Here is a 23,371-nt window from a genome sequence, read left to right as displayed (position 1 = left end):
GGAACATATGACATGATTGGCAAAGATGGAACAAATACAAATCTCATCTAAACACTGTGTGGGGATAAAGCTGACTGGGAAACCCACAAAATGGTGAGGCGACAACTGGAACCAATTGATCTCATCAACGAGAAGTGCATGGGCACTGTAAGGCCTTGATTAATGTAGAGTGCGGTACTTGTTCCATGCATACCAGTGATGCCAGAAACATAAGCTTTGGATAAAGCTGTCTGAGAAAGTCCTGAAAAGAGGAAGGAAACAACTGGAAGCAATTCATCTTATCAAAGCGAGACAAAGAGATGAGCTTGGGCAAAGAAAGCCTTTGAAATCGCTTCTTGTTCCAGATGCTCCAGAGATACTAAATAGAATATTAATACTATCTATTTCAAGCCAAAAGACCCCCAAAACAAGCCTAAAATGGTAAAAGAGTCCAAATAAGAGAAAAGATATAATTTGTTTTAACATTATCAAATCAAATCACTTTTATTGTCACATCACATGTGCAGGTACATTGGTACAGCACATGTGAGTGAAATTCTTGTGTGCGAGCTTCACAAGCAACAGAGTTGTGCAAAATACAATAATGTAAACAAAAAATACAAGAATGGCTACATCTGAAACTAATAAATATATGTACAATATATAATAGTATATGCATTTCTGGATGTGTATACTAAATATTTTTCTACGTGTGTGTGTGTGTGTGTGTGTGTGTACACATATTTTACTAATTAAATAGAGTAAACAATAAATAAAATATATAAAATAAAATATACAGAGTGAGACATGTGCAAAACAGTGGCATTACTGTACAGTATGGAGTGCATAATGTTGAAGTTCCAGTAGTGAAGCTGAGGTGTCTATGACGTGTTCAGCAGTCTGATGGCCTGATGGAAGAAGCTGTCTCTCAGTCTGCTGGTACGGGACCGGATGCTGCAGAACCTCCTTCCTGATGGAAGTAGTCTGAACAGTTTATGGCTGGGGTGACTGGAGTCCTTGATGATCCTCCCCGCTTTCCTCAGGCACCGCTTCCTGTAGATGTCTTGTAGGGAGGGAAGCTCACCTCCAATTATCCGTTCAGAGCACCGCACTACTCGCTGGAGAGCTTTGCAGTTGTAGGCGGTGCTGTTGCCATACCAGGTGGTGATGCATCCAGTGAGGATGCTCTCAATGGCACAGTGATAGAAGGTCCTGAGGATGCGGGGGCTCATGCCGAATCTTTTCAGTCTCCTGAGAAAGAAGAGGCGCTGCTGCGCCTTCTTCACTGTTTTGTTTGTGTGTACTGGAGGGGGCAGAGAGAGGTGGGAGACATGTCTGCACTTGCTGGTTTGCTGAGAGCCTTGGGTTGACTCTTTTGAACTCATGATGAGGTAAATTCCATCCTCACATCTTTGGAAAGAAGTACCTCACATGCACACACACATGCACGCGCCATCATATTGCACCTCTCTGTTCCAAGGCGCCGATTATCAGCCCATTACCCGCTCTTAGACCAGCATTTCTGATAATGTGTACACAAACACTACATATGTACACGCAACATACACCCATAAATGCATACATAAACACACACACGTGCAAGATCTAAGAGTGGAGTGAGGGCATAATTAACATCTAGAAAACCACACTGAAGAGCTGGCTGCTGTCCAATAATCTCATTTCCTGCTTTCCCTTCTTTACTTTCTATCTGTTATAAGAATATAGAGTGCATATTATCATATGGCTGGACACATTCCACTTACTTCAAAGCCCTTTGGTGAGTGTGCATGATTACAGGGTGGGCTTGGTTTAAAGAGAATCAGAGAGAGAAAAAATCTGAGGAGGAGAGATGAGGAGAAAGAAGGCAAGAGAGAAAGCAGCTGGGTTGGTGGTAAACATCTGGCAGTTGTGGAGGCCTGGCCCTGACATACAGGGGAAATAGTTGCGTTGCTGTTCCAAGATCTGCTCCCTCCAGTCTTTCCTCATCCGCTCTCCTCCACAGATCTAATCTAATGTGACTAAATGTCTGTAATGGTCCAACACGTCACTGGAGGTTGGCCTACTTTGGCTTTGTTAGCAGAATTATTTAAATCAAGAAGGTATTTTTTTTTAATTCACAGACTGATTGTCTCCGACTACTATACATTGTTTCCACAGCTCAAAATTGTGGGAACAGCTTCTTGATTCTGAGTTACAGCCCCTGTTGCACAATTCATTTCTCTCTTGTTTTAAAGCTAAGCCCTTCCCTAACTCATCTGCTTCTCTTTATCTACATCCCCCCTTGTGAGGATGCATTTAAGACAGAGGAGCTTAGTGTGGTGTAAGGACGTAAACTCACAAGTCATTGGTGTTCATAAAATTGTATTTGTATTTGCTATTATATTTAAAAGGTACAAGAGAAGCGAGAACGAGATATGCTTAATGGGCTCAGAAAGCAGCATCCATATTTCCATGACAACTGTGCCAACTTGGTCTGCTTTGAAAAAGAACCTGATGTGATCAAAATGTCAAGAAGACCATTTAATGTGTTCTTGATGGTTTCTGGGAAGGATTCAATACCTAAAAGAACACACAAATATTTATTTTGATATGGCTTTACACAGTTTAAGTATTATTTTATATTGCATTATGGCTTGTACATTTAGGACATTATTTTTTGTGGGGGATTTACTATAGGAGCTACATAACAATATTTGTATCAAAACATCTAATAAGGTATATGAGGCAAAGAATTTTGTGTGTACAAGGCACAATAGTCAAAAGGGTGTCAAGTTTTTAGGGAACACTGTGAAATCTAAAGTGTTTTTGTGGAAATAACCTACATGAAAGCAGAAAAAGCTGAGCCGACATCTTATAAGGAGAGGAGTTCTCTCACATTGATCATCAGTCGTATTTTTGGTGGGCAAGTATGATTTGTCTTTTTTGCCATATCAGTTGCCCCCTTGGGTTGATTTGTGTTCACTGAATTGAATCAAATTCCATTTAATTCCTCACAGGCACATTGTCCTGGTAAAGGACCATATTTCTTTTGCTGGATTCGAATTACACCGGTGACTATTTTCTAAGTGTCGTTGCTGGAATGTGTTTGTCTGTGCCAGCTGAGAGAAATGAAGAGCTCAGGGGCAACGAGTGTATTTGGCTCTGAGTGCCGGTTTGAAAATACAGTAAGAATTATCAATGTGGACAAAGATATACAAAACACAGACGTAACGAATTGAACGGCCTGTTTTTTGTTGTTGCACGTGCCAGGGTTAAATGAAACAATGTCATTCTGGTTTTCTGCAGTGTTGAATTTTCTGTGATCGAAGCCAATGAGTGGCTCAAAGTGCAGTAAAAATTTGTTGTGGATTTCAATTTAACAACAATTTTTGATCTGTGATTTTACTCCCATTTTTTTATTGTCAGAGTAAAGTTACTGTTTTCATCAAATGATGGATTTATAGGTTTGTATTGAATCTATACAAATTATGTTTTTGGCCCTGAGACACGTTTTGTGCTCTAATTGTGACATGCACTTGTTGGCAATGATGTCTTAATTTCAAGCGCGAACATGCACATTTGTATATGTGTGGAAGTCTGCTATAATGAACCCCGGGGGAAGAAGGTGAATGCATGCACAGATGCAATATGGTATTGTGTAGCATATCATACACCGATCAGTATTGGAAAAGTCTTATTCTTTTTAAAACCTGTAGCAAATTCACCACATATGTTTTAGAAAATAAATCAGACCATTAATCGATGTCAGGTATCAATGCTGAACCTAAAACCCTTGAAACTGTGGGCTCTTGGTGGGCTAAATGATGCCGAGTTCAGCCACCAGAGGGACTTTGGTCTGTGGTTAAAGATGTTTTAGAGGCGCTGGAACAGAGCTTTGACCCACTTGACACTCTCAAAAATCTGCTATGGGTGAATTAGTTTGAATGTATGGTATAAGAAATTATTGTATATTACTTGAGAAGTTTATTTTATTTATTTACATTTATTGTTGAGTTCTTGGTGATTTTTTTTAAATTTAATTGTAGTTTTTTAAAATTTATTTTTAACTTAAAAAATGTGAAATGACAAGAAACATGACACAGGTACTGGGTACTGGAATTAATATATTCTGTAGCATTATGACACATAAAATCAATTCAGCCTTGGGTTTGTTTGCCTTAGAGTTCACCCACCTGTTTGGGCTTACATAACCTATTAACGCAGATGTCTTAGGAGTCAACAACCAATAAAAAGCATAAAAGGATCTCATATTTTATGCGTAGAATATTTTTTCATGTTCTGTGTTTAGTTTGAATCTTTTTCGTTGAATCACAAAGAGAATAAACTATAACTCAGTATTTGTGAATTTTGTATACAAAATGTTCTGATTACTGAGCTCTATCGGAATAAATAATTCATTAAAGGCACTTCAAAATTGTAGTCTACTTGATAGGCAAATTTGGCATTTAATAGCTTTAAAGTAACTAAAATATTCCTTTAAAACTTTTATTTCTTTAAAAAAATAATCGTGCCCTAGTTTTTTTTTTTGTTTTTCTTTTCTTTTTCTTCATGACTGTAAACCGCTGTCCGCCCTCATTTATTCTATGCTGTGAGAGAAGCGCGCTATAGCGTTCTGTTTTGGCTTTCTCACTGCGCACTGTGCATTACGGTAGAGGCGGGATCTCGCTCCATGTGGGTCGGCTATGATTGACATGGCGGAGTCTCCCAGTACTCGTAGCGTCGAGCCAGCAGACAGGCAAGACCCGGCCCAGGGAATTAAAAATCGCGCAGCCACGTCTGTTTGAAGATTATTTTATTGCAGCGAGGTGAGTTCTTTTACAGTTTTTAAGCAGCATTCCCAACAAAGTGGGGGGATCGAGGCAACTGGAGTGGATGTTGAAAAAGTTTTACAAGTGCGTGTGTCTGTGTGTGAGTTTGGAGAGCTGAGCGCTGACGCCGGCAGTCTGGGCCACTTGGCCAACGCAAAGGAAAAAGGAAAATTGCTTTGCCACTGCGGAGGAGGGTGAAACGAAACTTTTTTTTGTTGCTCAAAAATTCCTTTTATTTTGAAACAATAAGGAAAAGCAAAGCAGAGGGGATAGTCGTGCTAATTCATCACACTAGTCGCGTGAATGTGTCGGACTGTGCGTTTTGGAGTCTGCTCTTTGTGGTCCCGATTTCTCAGCTTTCACCAAAGAATGTGTTTTTGTCTCCGAGGACTTCAGATGGAGTGAGTGCGCAACAGAAGAAAACCGTTGTCTCCGTGGCTTGTTTCTAATAATCAACTGTTGGTGCGCTGTGACTTGCATTGTGGAAATCGTCGTTTTTGTTGTTGCTGCTTAAAATCAGGAAATGAGCACTTTTATAGCTGGAAAATAACTTGGAAAGGAAGATGCTGAGGCAGCCAGATTTGACAGAGGGGGTTGCGAAATCATTGAATTGACACTATAGGGGATTCTGTTGTGTTGGATAACTGTCGAGAAGCGTTGAAGGGGCCGTTTAAGATCGACTTTCCGTTGACTTTGTGTGCGTTTGCAGAATGCAGTGAAAAGCTTTGGAGGAGGAAAAAAAAAATCCCAACTCCAGCATATCCTAGCATTCCTTCCAGCCAGCCAGTCTCTCTCTCTCACCCTCTCTCTCCCCCAGAAACGACTACGTGTCTGTTTATGCAGGAGACAAATTTTTCTCTCAGCCTCTCTGATGCAGACGTGGAAATCAAACATTGGTCTTCTGCTCGACACGATCGATTATCTGACGTCCACGTAGTTACAGAAAGACTATAGGCCCTTGTCCCACCGCATTAGGAGAAAACTTCAGATGAGTTGGGCTGCAGGATCGTTGGTAGCTTGTCAGGTTTTTCTTTTTTTTCTCCCCTTGTTTAATAACGGGACTCAATAGTTGTCATTAAAATGTCATTACTGGTGGTGGCAGTATTGGTGAGGTGTAATTGGAGCATTGATTTGGGGGTTGCATATCTCCCCGTGTTGTGCGCTTCAGGTCCACGTCGGATGATATTGGTTACGGGCTTGGGGGGATTACCCAACGCATCACACACATGTACGCTTCTTCTACTTTTTCATGGGAGAAAGTGAAGGAAAGGGAGACGGAGAAATCCGATCCCAAATAGATGACGTCACGTGACATTCCTTTGGTGAAAGGCTGATGTGGCCATGATTTTTTTCCCTTTCTTTACCCCCCCGGAAAAAAAAGAAAAAGATATCTGACTTTTCTTTGAGGGGGATGAATGAGGTCGGCTTCCAGCTGAAAAGGTGTATTTGGGTTTAGAGTGTGAAGGAATTCTCCCTGTGCTGCTTGAATGAGCAATTTATCTTGCTTCCATGAGAGCATCAAAAACTTTTAGCATCAGACAGTTAAGTTGTGGACAGTAAGCTGAGAGGTGGACAGCTGGATGCAGGTAAAGCTTTAATCAAAGTGTGGCACTCTAACATGATTAAAAGCCTTTTCTGCTGAAAGTAGCATCTGTTGGCTCTAACTCAGATCCCAAGAGGAATCAGGTTAAAAGGTAAGATAGGCTTTCAGATTTGGGACCATCCTGCTTTACAGCTCCAGCATTATTCTTTGTGTTTCATTGGTGTCAGATTCAGCACAGCTTGTTGCCTGAAGCTTGTATTAAATGTGCAACATTGTACACAGCTGAAACTCCTAGGATATATGTAGCAAGGATTTGCCTTAAAACTGATGCAACTTTATATCAAATGATCCTTATCTTCTCATTTTCACATTTTCTCTGTGTGTCTTTAAGCAGACACAGTCAGGTTGGGGTTATACTGGAGTCACATTGATGGAGGGTAACCATTGTTGCTTTAGCTTTCCATGTATTTTGCACAAACAGAGAAAGAACAGAGGTTGAATAACACTTTATGTAAGTTTTAAATTTGTCACACAGGTGCAGCCCACACCTTTGTGCCACTAACTGTGATGGTGCGTCACTGCCTACACATGGGGTGATTTTTAACATTGCAGCTTCTGTGATCCAATTAATTAGTTTTTGCATGAGTGACAACCAAAATAATGAGGAAAAGGGAGGCTAAAATATCTTATATGTCAATTCACTGGTAAGTTCTTTTTATATGGCATACATTTTTCTTCTCTACTTCTCCAGCATCTACACAGAAAGCATACATGATATTAAAACAAGAAGCTTTGGGTCCAATATTCAGAATGTGGTTATTCTAAGAACAATAAGGAAGTTACTTTCATGTTACATGTGATTTCAGGATGCCAAGAGGATTCTCTTTGTCTTAGTACTCTGGTTCGCTACTGGCCTAATAAAACTCTTTGGTATGCCTGGTTGAAATGGGGTCAGGGAATGGGCAGCCTGGATGATGCTAGCCATTGTATGTGTGTACTTATGTGTCTGACTGGTAACCTAGAACACGCTATCAAATGGGTAGTGTTACCAAGTAGCTCTTGTTTTTCAGGAACACAGGCAGATGCAGCTATAGAGTTACATAGACAAAACAATGCTGCCCTGGAATGTGTGTGTGTGTGTGAGCATGTGAAACAGAGGCAAACATGAAGAAACTTATGATAAAACTCCTCATGAATTCCTGTTACTGTAGTTTTTCAGGCATTAGACTTTTTTTTTATAGTTTTTATATAGTTGTAGACATTTTATCGACCAAATAAGCAAGATTAGATTTGAAAATAATTGTTGCTTTGCTGAATTAGTCGTTGCAGCACAGTGGTGATTTAGTTCAAGAGACAAGTGTGTCAGCTTCAAAGGCTTTAGAAAAGAAGAAAAACATGCACAGTCTATGCAAATTTAAATTTGTTACATTTATGATCTGCAGTTCTTGTCATGTCTGCATATAATCAGTAGTAATTATTATTTATAGTACTGATTCCGACCATTTAAATACATCAGTTTGCTCTGAATATTTCCTTCTAGTAACTGGTGTGTGTTTGCTGTGCACTGTGCTTCACCGCTCTACTGTATGTCTGCAGTTTCTATGTATCCTGCTGTCTCTTCTGCCATCTGGTTCTCCGAATGCAACAGGTGTGCTTCCCAGAAAAATTGCTACCTTCACTGTTACTGTTTCGGAGGTGCATTTCCTTGACAGTGATGAGAGGTTATCTTATTTGTAAGTTGGATGTGATTAGGAGTTCCTCTACTGTGAGGTCAAAAGGTCAACACTTAAAGTGCAAAAGCAGGATTTCTGTAGATTATCTCCTTGCTGCCTCTCTGGTTTTTTAATTACTGTAAGTAACACTGTCTTTTTGTTCAAGATAACGTACGAGTGTGGAGTAATGATGTCCTACAGGATGAATTTGTAGTGCAGGTTTAGTGTGCTGCATCTCTTGATTTGTTTCATGAAGTGTGTATGCAAATATACAGTTACATTAAGTTACAAATGACTCATCTGATTCATGAGGTCAAACCCCGTGTTTGCTGCAGGATATTGTGCAAACAGACACTGAGAAAGAGATGCATGGATGTGTTATGAGAAAAAAACGCTTTGTCCTATTTAACAACAGCAGCTGTTTGTCTGACGCTCCATGCTTTCACTTTCCATTTCCCAGCTTTTGACTGGGTGTCTCTGCTTGTTGCCACACACTCGCATCTTCGCCCACTCTTTCTCTCTTGCTCCATCTTCTTCTCTCCCAAATGAACGGTGGCTTTTTGTTGAAGTATCCCAGCATCTAATGTTTGCTTGGCATAGAACTGTAATGTTTACCCTTCTCGGCCCTTTCTTTCGTCCTCCTTGCCTTCCTCCCTGCCCCTCTTGCTCTCCAGAATCCCGTCTCCCTTCTTTTTTTTTTTTTGTCTCCCTCGATAATTTCCTGTATTGTTGACAGTTGATTCAGATGTAGATGAAAGAAGCCTTTCAACTTCTCTTCCCCCATCTCCTCCCTCCCATCCCCTTTTCCATTGCATTTTTCTTTCCTCTTCTCTTGGCTTCTTCTTTTGCTAATCGTAGTGTTTGATAAAATAATTCAAACAATCTCAGTCTCAGAGTTTCAGTCTAAAATAAGACAGACAGGATTTCTCAAATGTGATGCAACTGAATGAATATTTTTGGAAATAAATATTTACAAAGACTGTCATGAAAGGTCATTGAACTTCCTCTTAATGCTTTTTTGCAAAGAAAATAGTAACAGTGTTCATTCACTTTTAAGTAAACATCTTTATAATGACTAAACTAAACAACCTAATAGGGCATTTAAAAAATGAAAACAAACTGCTGTTCTTATGCAGCAGATTTATTACATTTTGACAGTTAAAAGAAACGAGGAGCTCGTTAATGAATTAAATGATTGATGGTTATTTTCTTGTCAGTAATTTAAATAATAGGTTACCCTGGGTCATTTTCAGAACCCCTTTAGACTCCTGGTTAGGCAAAAGCTATTTCAAGGCATATACCTGGAAACTATACAAGTAATTTCCCCTTTGTTTTGATGTTTTACACACTGAATGTTGTGTGTTGGTGTCTGCCAATGTGCTGCATGGAATACACTCTAGCTTGACCCTTACACCAGTCACTTAAAGAAAGTTATAATGGTTAATTAAGCTTTTGTACCATTTTAGTAACTTAGAAAAATTTGACCTGTTCTGTTGATATCCAAGCATCACTGCACATGAACAATGTTAAACATGATTCACTTCTCTCTTTGTTTAAGCAGAGCTAATGAATATAATCATTAGTTGCAGCCATATTTCTATATGAGGGTAGATGACGCATAAGCTGGAACAGTACTTAAAGTCGAGCCACAAGCAGAAATTTGAGCCACGTATATTCGAATACCTTACGTGCATTTCAATGCACAGCAATACTGGCACATGATTCAACTTGTGCCCTCGCTTAAATCTTTGATTTTACCAACTGGTGCTATTGAAACATCTCACCTGCTGAGACACAGACTAATAGTTAACGTGATAGAGTCAAAGAATTTTGACAAAGAGGTAAAAGTTTCACAACAAGAAGGCCGGCTGCCAAATTTATCATCAACTTAGTATCTAAGGTAAAAAAAAAAAAAAAGGTTTGAATGATTCAAATGAGGTGTGTATCTCTCGGTCACCCTGCCCTCCTTTTGCCCTTTCACAGGCCCTAGGCGGTATCATCCATAGAAATGGCTTGTTGAAGAGATGCCTCTGTGTGAGCATGCACAGTCAGCTGGCCAAAGACATTAATTGTGCATATATATATAATATATATATGCACACAAAGACACAGACACAGCCTTGATTTAACACATATGCATGAAATGTACACACTCAGTTAACTTTATGTGCTTGTATTAGCATGCCAGGCGTGTTGGTGTTGCTGGTTGGCAGGCCCATGGAAAGTTCCGCCAGTCGTTAATGGCTGTTTTTATGCCTGGCTGTGAGCATTTTGAGTGTTTATCTCAAGTGTCTTAAATCTGCAGTTGGCTAAGTCTCTCTTGTGTGTGTGTGTGTGTGTGTGTGTGTGTGCACTGAAGTGGGGAACTGAATCTGTAACTAGTTATTTTCAGTTTCTTTTATGTTGTAAACCAAAATTAGAACTCATATAAGACTTCTTAGTATGCCTGTCTCTCTGTATGTGACCATCATTATTTGTATGTATGATTAATGCAACTGTGCATGTGTGTGTGGCAGTGCTTCACATGTTGTCACTTCACATGAAGGATATATTTGGGCCAGATTTAAGGGTGAAGGGGAGGAATCTTAATTTGACTTCCGATCCGTTTCTTAGAGGATCCTGTCATTAAAACTAACAAAGAAACAGCCCCGTCCAAACTATCACATGAACTAAGCAAACTGATTGGTTGTGACACATTGGATGAATTATTTATATCGGAAGTGTCAGAAGTTATTTTTTAAACGGAAGAAAACATTGTGGTTGGAGTAATGGAAAGTGGAAAGCATCGTGAAATAACATGTTTAGTCAGCAGAATGAAATCATAGCAAAACCATGAAGCAGGGATTTGTGCGACTAGAAATGCCAGGCTTTGTATCCAAATAGCCATATGCACACTGTAGATTGTGACCTTAAAGAGTGATCTTACCCCAAAAGGTCATCGTGTGCAAGGTTTCTGCCAAGAAAGTTTTCGATCGGGCGGTTCCTTAAACTTCAGACAGAACAGTGGAGCTGCATATGTGCAACAACAGCAAAAGGAAAGAGACGGCGATGAACGATTTTAAGCTGAACTCGTAAATCAGTATTAGTTAATAACACTTTCCTGGCTCCTTATTCCCTGTTTTTGAACTTCTTTATAGTTTTTTTTCTCAAGCCGATTTATATGTGTAAAAATGCCTAACACGAGCAGAAGGCTAATAACTTACAGTGGCTACCTTGAGAGTTGCAGCTATTCTCCTTAAAGGAAAAGAAAATCCTGGCGCTCATCAACACCTGAGCTCGACGTAAGCTTAAATGGCCACACTGCTTGTAAAACACTGATGTTATCATTGTGATCTTTTGGCCATGTTGCTCACCATTAGTTTGGGGCTCAGCAAAAGGAGGAAATAAATGCTCAGTAAAAAATATTAGATTTATCAGCGAAATGTAAAAATGATGAATCTCAAAGCCTCAAGCTACGGATGCTAACGTAGCCTGCTAACACCCACAGGTTAGCCTGTCTTTTTAACACTATCTGTCATGTTGAATGCTGAGCTGTGATATTTCCTGCTCCAAGGTGCACACTTGACTTTTTGACCGTTTGTTTTAATAAATTAAAATAACCGTGACAACTTATTTGACATGGCACCAGTTATTTTGAAGCTCGATCTGACTAAATGTTTAGTGAACGGGGACGAGAAGGGGAATGTCTCTTTCCATTTTTCATAGCAGGCCTCTTCCTCTTGCTTTCAAATGTGAAAGATTAATCCTCGAAAGCTACTGATGATGCAGCAGTAAGACCTGCTACTGCCTGACCAGTGAGAAACTGATCAGAGGAGAGCATATTGGCCATTGACATATCCGTGAAAACAACTCTAGTTTTCATTATGTGTTACAAATGGCACCTGTAAATTGTAACAATGAGAAATCCTTAACTGCTTGGCCTAGTTACCTTAATAACTTATAAGTAATTAAGAGGGTGTTTTTAAAAAAAGATTGAAAAGTGTATCTTCAAATTATTTAAGCTTTGTGCACACATGGCCTCAGACCTCTGTTTTCTTGAACTTTTCTTCCCCTTACCTGCAAGCAGGATCACACACAAATCAATAAAATATTCCATACTGAAATCCACAGACACAGCACCCCCTCCCCTCCATCCCCTCTCTCCCCTCCCCAAAGTAGTGTGTGAAATCCTGAGGCTGATTGAAGAGAAGGAATGTGACCCTGTGACCCCAAGCTGTAGGGAGGGGTGTTATAAGTGTGTGTGTGTTTGATCGTAGGGAGCAAGTGATTGTATGTACACCTTCAACTGGCTTGCGATTCCCAGAAGTGTCTTCTCTCATTTTTCAGCCCAATTCAGTTTTCCTCTAATGGATTTAACACTGATGCGTGCACTCGCTCCCTCCTCTCTCTCTTTCACACACTCACACACATGCACATTCATAAACACAAGTACACAACAGGTTTCTCGTGTAGGTGTGACTAAATGATTTTTCTATCTCAGCGCCCACACAGGCATCTACACACTACTCACTGAGCAAGCTTTTCCTGACCCATAAAATCCGAGTCTCTCTTGGTGGTTTGTCTGCATCTACACACTCATCCATCTGCAAATGAGAGTTTGGGCTTCTCTCTGTGTGTGTGTGTGTGTGTGTGTGTGTGTGTGTGTGTGTGTGTGTGTGTGTGTGTGTGTGTGTGATAGGGGGATGGTGGTGGTTGGTTGGGGAGTAGAATTATTCACTTCTTGACTTTGCATGGCTGTCTTAATTAAGACTCATGGCATCCAGCCTCGATGGAGATCAGCATTAGTGGCTAAGACATGCTGTGTGTGCAGGTCTGGATGGCAGCAGGTCCACTGGCATTGAATGTGCGCTCTTTGTCTGGACTCTGCGGTTGTCCTCCTTCACCTCTCTTCATAGGCCGTTTGTAATGCAGAGCTAATTACAATGATTGTAGGTCACTTCATTGAAATACATAGTCTTTAAGAGGTCTTTAAGACAGAGAAGTTAGGTCTTTGGTAAAAGAAGAAAAAGTGATTTTTACTTGTCTAAATACAATTATGTTAATACTCATGTTTAAACACTCAGCGTGTTTAAATATCACAACTAACTCGTTTTTTTTAAAAATTGAGGTATTTTGCCATTGACATCATCAGACATCCAGACCAAACTCACTAAATATGAAAAACATGGGAAAGAAAAATTGAGAAATCAATACATTTTTGCTGTGCTTTAGCCTTGAGGCAAGTGTTATGGTGAACTCCTGCTATATGAATGAAATATGAATTGAAATAAAATGGAAAAATCTTTTGAATAATTGATTGCCAAAGTAGCCAAGTAAGTAATATTTAGTTAGTAATATTGGTCATAAGGTATAAATATGCACAGGCGCTCTAAAAGCAGTTTTTAACACATTCCCAAATGTGCTGGTTTTAATGTAATTTTTTTTTGTCTTTTCTGGCTGGAGTTTTAGAATAAGAGTATTGTCTGCTGCTTGCTAGGGTATACAATGTATTATGTTCATGTGTGCCCATGCTGTGTATACTGGAGTTTAAGCATGCCTGTGCACCCTGTTGGTGTGTATTGTGCGTGTGTGTGTATGCACATGCTCGCTTGTCTGTGTGCTCGATGTGTGCAGTGAGGAGGAAGTGGCTGTGTTTGTTTAAACTAAGCACGCTCAGCCATGTGGGACAATTTAGCGGGAATCAGAGACCTATACCCCGCCCCCCACACCTCCCTCCCACCCACCATTCAAACTTCCACAAGTCTGTGCTGCTCTCCTCCCCCATTCTAACCCAAAACCTTCTGAATGGGCGGCTGTCTTTTGAAGGCTGAGGGGTTGTTTGAGAAGTTGAGCCAATAGTGTGGGGAGGTAAGAATGGAGGGGGAGGAACAGGGGCAGGGGAGAGCTGCAATAGGTTAAAGCTGAAAGTAGGGCCCAGGATGAGATGAGAAGATGAGGGAGGGAGTACATGGTGCACGGAAATCAAAGTTTAACTGTTCATTAGCTGCTGATTCTTTCGTGCGAATCAGCAGCTGAGCCTCAAAAAGCATGCAACCGCAAAAGTTGTGTACAACACACACCCAGCCCTATCTAATCTGTCAACTTGAAGAAGATCCAGCTCTGCAGGCAAAGAATCTGATTTATGCTAAAGCACTGTATTACATGGATCCAACTGCATTACATGGCAATAACCTGGAAAAATGAGAGGAGGTAGTGGATGAGAGATGAATGAGAATGTGGAGCTAGTGTCCTATAATGGCATGCTAGCATAATATTTGGCCGATCTGAGATGTAAATGAAATGCAAATAGTGTGTTTATCAGTTTTGCTGAAAGTCTGCAATGTGGATAATTTTATAAAACGCATGTCGGTTATTGACTCCAGCGCTATCTTGCTTTGTTTCATTATTCTGTCACTTTTTCGACTTTGTCTTTCTCTTGTAGTCTTTGCGTTTAGAACTGTTTGACAAAGTAAAACACTTCTGAAAATGGCATGCAGTCTTACCTAAAGGTAAAGATCAATAAGGTTTAGTGATTACTTGCTTGCAAAACCTGGACTTGAGACTTAAGACATACAAGAATTTCTTAACCTTTAATAATCTTTGGGTTTTAGGAGTAGATGGACTTTAATCTGCTGATTTCCATTTAACTTGGGCATTAGCAGGTTAGCCATGTTAAGCCAGCGCCCAGACGGCCTCTGTGTGTATGACGCCTGTCATGCCCACCAGTCAGACCAATTCAGCCTTTAGTCTCCTGGCCTGTAGGTTGGCCTTCCCCGGCGTGGCCAGACTGAGCCTTGGAGATCCAAGGTGTTAGGAAAGAGATTGCTGTGAGCTGTCCTTGAGCTGAGTTCTCAATCCTCAGCTTCTTTGGATCTGATGGGGAAAAGTCTTAACTGTTGTGGGATGGGAGGAAGACGGCAGAGAGGGAGGGATGATAGAGGGAAAGAGAGATGAGGAGTAAGGGGAGAAAAGGACAAATGGAGAAGAAAAATCTGGAAGCGCTGGCATGAAGAAGAGTGAGTCATGTTCATGTGCTTGTGGGAGAATAGCCACTTCCTCTGTAACACACAAAAACACCAACAAAATACAGAATGTTCTTATAAGACGTCCGCCAATATGTTTTATTTTTCCAGGGCTCATGATGATTATTTGTAATCAAGGAGACTGATGTATTTTAAACTGATCTACGTTTACAGTTTTTAAATGTCTCAATGTCATTATTTAGGACAAAAAAAACTTTTTTCAAATGCTCTGGTTTAATTATGTTATTGGTAAATTATTATATATGTCAGCATATTATTTCATTGTGTTTATTTTATATTGAGGCAAAAAGGAAACTGCTAATTACGTATTTTTAGTATAAGTGGGAAACTGGTTGTTTTTGACATCATATGACAGTTTGGCACATGAACTTTGGCCAATTTTGGGATAATCAGGTTGGAAAATATTCCACACTTTTCCTTGAAACAGTTCGCTTCGAATGGGTTTGCAGGGAGCGTGAAGGAGGTGGTATACATTCATGCCCACTCCATAGCGGTGGGTGTATCAGACTTATTAGATGCACTATTTGCACAGTGATATATTACAACATCACCCTTTTATTTTGTACTAATAAGTCGATGGGCTATATGTACAAGCTAATGTCCTGTCACTTTTGCATTTAACTGTTGTGCTCTCATTTGTCGAGGGATGCCTGAGCAAGTCCAGGGCTGCAGGGCTGCTTGGATACAGCTATGAAAATGGATCATATGTAACACTGGCCAATTACATTTCTGCGCTCTCAAAAAAATCTTGTCACTGGGTTTCAAAATTCTTAGTTTCAGTTTCAGGCCACTAACATCTTTAAGTTAAAGGAGCTCTCAGCAGGAAGACAAGAGCGAGAGATTGGCGGTCTTGGGTGATGTAATTGATGGAAACATCTGACTGGGATGAATGGTATCACAGAGTCACTTTGTCTTTCTGTGTATGGCTATCTGCAATGCCTCTGTTTATACTCAGACTCTCAGACAATGACCCACATTATTTCATTTATTAGTTCCTTTCTTACGCATACACCTTTTTTCTCACACACAGGAGAGTTTTTGGATATAGATCTTCTCTCCTCTGAAGTTACGTCGGTGCTACGTGGCAGGCGTTGGACTGTCAGGCCTCTACTGTGGGTTTACTGCCTACTGGCCAAGCACACAAACACACACACAAAATCACACACACAAGGCCAACTCACAGCCGTACAGCTGCAAGAGGGAGGGCTTGCAGGCAGATGCACACATCTGCTGGAGCGGGCTGTGCTGTGCTAAAGCTAGCAGCAAACACATAACTCCCAGAGCAACACAGAGCTGATTGTAAACACTCTGCCTTCATAAATAGCCGGGGAAAAAGGGGAGAGCCTGTCTGAAACTCTTGGCTTGACCCTTAATTTACCGGATTCATTCAATTTTCTCTCCCTCTCCATCTCTTTCACTCACACAGTCTCTCACAGCCTGCTGTCTGCGGAATGACAGGCAGGACTAATGTTTGTTCTGCAGCAATAACACAATTAGAATTCCACACATTTCTCTCACCACACACTCAACCCTCGTCTCTCCTTGTTTTTACCCATCCCCATTCAGTCTCCTCGTCTCTCCCCTCTCTGGTCTTATCACTACCCCCACCCCTTCTTCTTTAACACCGCCTGTGCTGCCCTTCTCTACTTTAACAGATTACTATCAATACCTCCCTTTGTAAACAAGCAACAGATTATATGTATTTAATAACACCAAAATTGCTATTTTTTTCATTAAACTCCAGGCCTGTCTCAGCTGTTTGTGTGTGTGTTTGTCGGTGTGCTCTATTCTTGGCATAGTTCTCTTCATTCCACTGCTTTGCCACTTACGGCTTGATGCAAGTGATGTTCCACCATCCACCAATTAACCTTTCTCTGTCTTGCTCAGAGACACACAAACACACACGCACACACACCCTGGCTGGAAGTCCTCTCCCACAGCTCCTGACCTGAGTGTAAAATAGCCGTTTCCTCTTGATTTTGTTCCCAAGGAAAAATGATGCCTCACCTACACCCTCCCTCCCTCTCCCCCCTTCTTGTCATTCTCAGCTTCTCTCCTGTCTGTCTTTTTCGGCACTACCTCCTATGCTTCTTCACCTCTCTTTCTCTTAGACACTTTTTTGTGTTCCACTGTGTGTTGAGGGTGCTCTCCTGACATTGTGTGTGCTAATGTGCACAGTTATGTAACTGAATTCTCTCCTTGGGAATGGGCTGCCGCTTCTTGGAGATCAGCTTTTACTTCCCCGCCCAGTGCTCCGGCAACAGCCTATAAGGAGAGCTAATAGCTTCCCATCAGCCAGTTGGAAACATCGGTCGTATTTTGACAGGGTCGTGGAATGCGAGGAAGGCGGGGTCTTTCCAGGAAGCGCCTAGCAAAAGAGTCAAATCCTGGACTCCTGGGCTGAGCTACTTCTTAGGAACCCAAGTAGTCTGTGTGGCAACATGCAGATTAAAGGTGTAAGGATTTAGTTTGTGGTGCATTAGCTCTTAAAAGAAGTAGATGAGTTTAGGCAAAAACATTACATATCTTGCAATTCAAGTTATCTGAAGTTGGTCAGCATGCACACTGTCAACTTGAGTGACCATGTAAGAACTCCTTCCATTAACCCTTTTATTGAGGAACCATATATGGCTGCTTGGTTTGTAACATAAGACCATGAAAAAAGTTTAAAAAATCTTGTGTTAGAGTTGGCAATTTATTAAGAGTTAAAAAGCCTCAGTTTATGAGGGCACATGGGAGGAGAGTGAAGACTAACCTAAAGTCACTGAGTCATTAGTTTGCTGCCTATTTTACTGGCCTTATATGTGCATTGGGTATGTGGGTACATGGATGAGAGGATGACACAAGAGAAAGGCTTCGCTCAGGATGCTCAGTGTGTGTGTGTGTGTGAGAGAGAGAGAGAGAGTGTGAGTGCGAGTGAGGGAATGGGGAAAGAAGTGCTGAGGCCATCATTTACCAGGCTCCAAGTCTTGACTTGCCTACACTCTGGCTGCACGGTGATCTGCAGTATGCCTGGCATTCAGAGGAAACAGAAATAAATACAGGCAGACAGAAAATGAAAGAGAAAGAATGATTTTATTCAAGGTTTGAAACGGTGACAAGCATGTGATGTTTTTATGCAACATAGTAATAAAGTCCAAGATTTCCTCAGACACTGACATTAAGAGGAGCAGCATTCCTGCATTTCACATGAATAACTGCAAACTGTTAATAGTTTCTCATCTGCCTCTTGTTATGAGCAATCTGAAGCCAGTGACCGCAGTATAACCTTGGACACTTTTTTGGTATTCTCTAGGACTGCTTAAATGCACATCCTTTTGGGGATGTGGCAAGAAAAATTGCAGAAATTGCAAAGAAAAAGTGTTGCAGTAGAGACAGTAAAAGCCTGTACTGGTGAAGCTGAAGAAAGCTTTCAGGTCAGCATTAAAATTCAAGTTCTTCTCTACAGTTAGTCCTAGTTTTATTTTATTTCTTGTAGTTGAGGAAGACAGCTGCTAAATGCACACATTTTGGAAATGGCTACTTTCTCTCTACTTTCATTGGGTTGCGTTGTGTAGCAGACACATTTTTTCACCTAAAACGTTGTTATTTGTCATGATTTCTAAAGCCAACACTGTTTATAGCAATGTCTACGTATGTTGTGGCATTGAGGTAAATTTTGCCTGATTTAGGGTTTTAAAAGAGACTCGTTAAAAGTGAAATGCAGCATCTGGCTGGTTTAGCTTGCCATTAGATGTGGTTTCTCTAGGTGCCAGATCTCATCTGTTCTGAAGGAAAAAGGGTGCCCTAAAGGTTTAAGTTTAGGTAGTTTGGAGAGGAGCTTGTTCATACACGGTATGAAGTGCAGCACGTGTGTGCGCTTGTATGTGTCCATTGCATTCCAATCCACCCGTTCAGAGTTCTTCTGCGTGGATGACATGTCATTACTGCAATTATAGGGCAAGAGGACTTCAGCTATAAGAGCACACACGCACACACACACACACACGCACACGCACACACACGCACACATGCAAGCCAAATGCATGCAGTCAGATTGAAGAACAAGCTGAAACTCTGAATTTTGTTTGTCTGCTGCTCCCTCCCTCACATAAGCACACTGTCTGCATATGTGCAGCAAGCTGTCGGCCAATGTGGGACCCAAAAGAGGTTTCATCTTTTATAAATCCCCTCTCTGTCCTTCCCAAGTGTGTGTTCCTGTGTGTGTGTTTGTGTGTGTAAGCACAATCACAGCATTCCTTTTTGCCGTCCTCTCCACATTTTCTTTCTTTCTGCCCTCTGCTTCTCTCCTTCCCTGCACCCCCCTTCACTGTGTGTGTGTGTGTGTGTGTGTGTGTGTATTAGAAAGAGGGTGAAAGAGAGAGAGAGCAGGTTTCTCCTAGACTGAATACCTTTTGTAAAATGAGCTGGGGTTGAATGGGAGTGGTGTTTGTGGCAGTTTCCCACCATATGTAGAAGTCTCCCCCCCCTTGCCCAAACGCACAAACGTGTATCAATGCATCTGTGTGTGTGTATTAAAAACCAGCACAGATTCAACTGATAAGATTGGTTTTAAAAGGCTTGGACCAATCCCAGTTGTGGTGGCTGTTTTGTGTGCATGTGTGATCCTGTGTGTGCACTGCGGTGAACACTCATTCATTTAGTTTCTAAGTACTGACACCTGAGTGCATTCCTCAGTTTAACACACCCAGCATGAGAAATAAGATACCAGGTCTGTGCGTCTCTTTTTCTTTCTTATCTACTCTTCATTATCACATTTACATACACATCTAGATGTAGATATGCTTGTGCTGTACTAAGCAAATGAATAGCACAATCTATGTTTTGTTTATATAGGAAACTTGTGAAAAAAGCATATACAAGATGTTTAGAGCTCACGTATTACACCCACCTATGAAACTATTGTCACAGGTTGATTTCTGGGTCATCACTGATACCTTTCTGCAAATGTAACATTTCCAAATGTAACAAGCACAGCTAAGTTTCAGTTCTTCCTCTCGATATTTCATGTTCAACTTTTTTTTTTTTGTTGTTGTTGTCCTCTCCACCTTAAATAAAATTCCCATCCCTAATAGAAACACAGAAGTGAGGCAGCAGCTGATGTTTAGAAAGTTAGGTCACATGATGTCTATTTATATATTTAGACACACACAGCAAGGACAAACCTGACATTGGTTGTTAACGGAACTGTTGTTGTGAATGTACAGTCAATATGCACGCCACATTTTAACACCTTTGTCACGAGGAAGAAAAATCAAAAAAGATTTGATGAGGTTTTTAAACTTCAGCAACATGAAAATCAGTTGAAATTTGTAAAACCTGGTTTATGTTTGTTTTGCCTCTACACACAAGGAGGACTTAAAGAATGAAGTGCGCAATAGTAGGGCAGGGTGATATGGAGAGAAAAAAAGCCTAACACATTATTTTTTTCAATATCGGTTGATATTGAGATATACCACAATATAAATGAGATGTGAATATAAAAGGTGAATTTTGGTTTAAATATTATTTTCTGTCAAAACTAGAACATGATAAATGTACTGTTGAATATTGTAAGACCCTATTTTAAATAAATAACATAGTTATTACTATTATTACAAAACAAAATCTCAAAAAAAAAAAAAAAAACCCAGACAGTTCAGTACATTTTCTCGTTATTTGGTATTTTTGATAAGTGTGTCAGACAGTTTCATAGTTCAGATTCCTGCTCAGTATTTTGCAGTTTGGTGAGAACTGCTACTTTGGCTGGAGGACACTTTTTGCACAAATAATCAAAACACCAAAATCCTGAATCAGCTTGAACTGTCTGAGACCCTGAAAGAGTTGTTCTGGATAATAGTGCTGAGATTCCATTTTTCTTTCTTTTGGGGAATACTGTGCAAAACTAGTTTGTGTGACAAACCGTTATCCAGGTCAGCACAAATGCTGGTTACTTTTAGTGTTCTTATCATAGCTGTTGGGCCATGATTGTTTAAACTGAGATAATCTAAAAATAAGTAGGGGTGTAACAAGTTTTGTAACCAGCACAAACTGTGATCAGTCGTAAGAATGATAGAAAATCTCTTTCTGGCCATGTTGTAACTGTTCATGCGAAACGTCTCTTAAAAGTCAACCTGCTTCCTGCCCAAGTGTCTTGACTTGTAGATTGCCTTCTCCTCCACTGCCTGTCCCATGATGATAGTAGTTTGGGGAACTGTGGGATTGCATCTGAAATCACTACTTATCTCTTTTTGTCATTCACGTCTAAAAAAGACTTGTGGTGTCAGTCATGTGTCACTGCGCGTCATGTGCTTTTAAAAAGACTGACTAAAAGCTGAACCTTTAGTTAATTTTAGAAGAAACCCATTTGTAGTGCATTACATCTATCAGTATGCTGTGACTTACATTGAGGCCAATGCCAAATTTCTGATTATACTTTTGATAAATTAATCTGGATGTTTGGGACAGAACTGAGTTGAAGGCAAATAAAAAGATAACAAGCCGGAACTTCCGACTGATTATATCTTAGTGTGTAAAAGAGTATAGAGCAAGGTTGTTTTGCTCAAGGTAATGTGCAAATTTACTTACAGTTAGTCAAAATATTCATTTCTTTGGTTACACAAAGCTCAACTTTTATTAAGACTAAAGGTTTTTACAACATTAACCTCTTTTACTATATAAGGCTGGGGATGTGTCTGGTAAGTTTCATTAACAGCTGATGAGTCAGGCACACTGATTTAGCGTTGCTGTGCAAGATGACTACCGGGACAAGGATGACATTGATTCTCTTCCCCCAGCTGGAGGAACAAAAGTGTCAGTTTGTGCAGCAGAAGTAGTAGATATTTACAGTCAGGAAGTGAATGTAGGTCCTGTGGCTTCTTTTACTTTCCTGGAGAAACCCCTTTTAGTCCCGCTGCTTTATTTTCTTTGCATCATAAACAAATGCGGTTCGGGAAGATGGAGAAGTAGAGCTGATCAGTTTCATCATGTCTTTTTAAATTCTTGTTTATAGGCAATTCATTCATAGAAGGAAAAAGAGAAGTGGAAGTTGGTGGTCTACTTTCTGCTGACAGGAAAAGTTCTCCGTTGGACTCTTTGAATGGGGTTTATTTTTTGCTTAATGTGATGACTTCAGTAGCTGTTTTCAAGACAAGATTTAATGCCAGGCTCTGGAGATTTTACCTGCGTCTGTTACACAAATGTGTGTGTATGTGTGTTTATATTTCCTTGGCTGTGTAAGTGATGGTAGGGAGAATGAGGTGTGAAGCAGACGACTGGAAGTAAATCAGACAGTCTGTTAGGTGGTTGTGAATATCCATTATGCTTCATCAGGATGGACAAACTGGAGTCATTGGGCGTGTGTGTGAATGATGAATGACTGTATGAGTAACGACTGAAGTTATGAGGTCAGTGCTGCCCCTGAATATCTGGGGTTTTACTGTGTGAGTGTGTATATATCTCAGCTCAGAGTATGTTTTACTCTATGCATCTTTATGTTGGAGAGGCAGTTTCCATGCTTACACAAGGCTTTCTGCCATACTGACACACGCGCACACATACATACACACAAACACGCATACACACGGACAAGTGGTTGATTGTTTTCTGGATTCAAGATGGAATTTTTCAATTTAACATTTTATCCCCGCTGGGAATCAACACCTTATTCCTCCTGCATTCCTTTGGGGAACAGAAACCACTGACTGTGTTTGTATAACTGTGCATGAGTGTGAGCACAGTGATGTCTGAAGCTGTCAGCAGCTAAATGCGCCTGGTAATGATTCCACTGTATAACAAAGGGTATTATTCATTCATCATTGCATTAGATTTCCAAATATGTACATGGGATTTGTTCGACAACATGCAACAGTTGCAAAACAAAGTGCGTATTCCCTCTCTTGTGTGTCTGAGGCGATTTTTACAGAATCAACAATGAAGCCTGCATCACAGTGGAAATAGTTTTGAGTTTTTTATTTTTTTCATAAAGTTGCTTCTACACTATGTAATTTTACACATCACTTCCTCCAAATTGCAGCAAAAAGGTTGTGTTTAAATTTGGAGAACGTCAATGCCAAGAAATGATATAAGACATCTGTAAGCTGGATAAAACACCATTGTATTTGTTTCCAGGCTGCTCTGTGAACGAAAGGTAATAATTTGACATTTTGGAAAATAAACTAACGGCATCTTTTTCAACAAGAGGAGGAATTTAATACCTTTGATATCGTATTTCTACCTCCAAAGGTGTCTAAAAAATGACCCTCACATGGACTTAATGTAGGGATCCTGTTATTGCTGATCATAAACCATAACAAGATCTTTTTTTTT

The 23,371-nt window shown here is 40.4% G+C and overlaps 1 protein-coding gene across 2 annotated transcripts in view; it reads left to right on the top strand.

Annotated features, from left to right (window-relative positions):
* The first annotated feature begins 4,645 nt into the window (after window positions 1-4,645).
* fndc3ba (fibronectin type III domain containing 3Ba) overlaps window positions 4,646-23,371 on the top strand; it is an 89,470-nt gene continuing 70,744 nt past the window's right edge. The window contains exon 1 of one of the 2 annotated variants that reach the window (XM_082516951.1): window positions 4,646-4,784. The gene's annotated coding sequence lies outside the window, so the exon portion shown is untranslated. Of the gene's footprint in view, window positions 4,785-4,886; window positions 5,189-23,371 lie in introns of those variants that run through there. The other variant, XM_082516952.1, reaches the window with a different exon arrangement.

The sequence above is a fragment of the Aulonocara stuartgranti genome, assembly GCF_965226115.1.
Source record: "Aulonocara stuartgranti genome assembly, chromosome: 19".
Lineage (NCBI taxonomy): Eukaryota > Metazoa > Chordata > Actinopteri > Cichliformes > Cichlidae > Aulonocara > Aulonocara stuartgranti.
This window is presented reverse-complemented; position numbering and strand designations above follow the sequence as displayed.